Raw genomic sequence first — 1,558 nt, forward strand, 5'->3', positions numbered from 1 at the left:
GAGAGAGAGAGAGAGAGAGAGAGAGAGAGAGAGAGAGAGAGAGAGAAGTGGGGGAGTCGTGAGGGGAGGAGATTGAGGCAGAGCAGCAGATAGATAAGCAGTGTATTTTACTACTACTACTATTCACCCAAGTGGAAGTAAACCTCTAGTAAATGGGCTGAGGCGGGGAGGTGTACGGGCATGACTGCATCTCTATCTATCCATCTATATATATATATATATATATATATATACCAGGGTAACATGCTACTGTGTGATTTTGAAGCAAGCTCTTTAATACTGAACGTTGGTGAAGGCATATAAACATAACTGCCTGTATACAAAATACCTGCCAGCTTATTATGTAGGCTTGCACCTATAACTACCACAACATTCCTGCAATCAATCCCACCTTCACCAAGTTTATGTATTCAGGTTTAGTCATTTCTGGAGGCTGCAGTTTGCGGTGATGTTGAATTGTATTGCGTTACACTGAGACGTGTCTCTCTCTCAGTGCATTTTTTTGTCTTTTACTAGGAAACAGTGAATGGTTAACAGACATCTGAACACTCATTTGTCAGTTTATTAGGTACACCAAGCTAAAACAAATTATAATTCAGTCTTTAACAACAGCTATGCAATAATTCCTAAGCTGTTTTAGAGAAGCATTGATTCAACTTTATGGTCATTTTGGAGGCTGTAGTTTGTGGTTCTGTTGAATTGAAGTCCATTGTGCCGATAGGCGTTTCATATTTTGTCCACACCATTCATATCAATGAAACAGCTCCATGTATAACCAGGGACAGATCAACCTGATAGGAGTCTCTAATGAGCCTCCCTCGCTCACATTCCCCCCCAACCCAGTTTGCCCAGAGCCCCATAAACCAACCAGCCTACCTAAACTGTCTGTTAACTTGCGATTATTTAATTAAACACAAATATGCCTGAGCATATACATAATATCAACTGAGAGTACAGTAAATAGTAAAGGCATCATACTAGATTTTGACACAGGGCAGCAGTATAACGCAAGATACAATTCAAAAGCACCACAAACTACATCCTCCAAACTGACCGTAAAGTTGAATCTCTTAAACAGTTTCAACAGAAACTCAACATTATAACCTTCATGAAGGAAAGATGGATTGCAGGGTTGTTGTATTAGATTATATTCATTTGAGCTCGGTGCACCTAATAAACTGTCTACAGAGTGTATACTCAGAGGGTTGGACAGGAACAGTGCAGCCTCATGCAAACTAATACAACAGCAGTGCAATGAATCGCTCTTTTGAGTATTTTACAATGAGATGTTGATATTGGGAGAGCGGTAGAGAGGTGTTGACAAAGCTTTCTGGCCATAGTTTGGGGTATTTTTGCTTTGACTTGTACTGCACTTTAATAGACGGTGTTCCAGTTATTTTGTAAAGTAATTCAATACACCACCAGTGGATACAGCTGAAAAAGTCCCCATGGACCTAAAAAGGCCTTTAAACACACTTTACATTGACGATTCACGACTTTTCCAAAATGTACAGGAATTGCTTATGAACCTGATCCATTTGGATTTCTGTTAATAACT

The 1,558-nt window shown here is 39.6% G+C and overlaps 1 protein-coding gene across 1 annotated transcript in view; it reads left to right on the forward strand.

Annotated features, from left to right (window-relative positions):
- Nucleotides 1-1,558, forward strand: part of LOC116388635 (serine/threonine-protein kinase prpf4B-like) — a gene marked incomplete at its 3' end in the record, with an annotated part of 3,456 nt that overhangs the window by 548 nt on the left and 1,350 nt on the right. The window lies entirely within an intron of this gene.

Source organism: Anarrhichthys ocellatus, unplaced genomic scaffold, assembly GCF_004355925.1.
Source record: "Anarrhichthys ocellatus isolate YVR2014 unplaced genomic scaffold, GSC_Weel_1.0 scaffold17, whole genome shotgun sequence".
Classification (NCBI taxonomy): Eukaryota; Metazoa; Chordata; class Actinopteri; order Perciformes; family Anarhichadidae; genus Anarrhichthys; species Anarrhichthys ocellatus.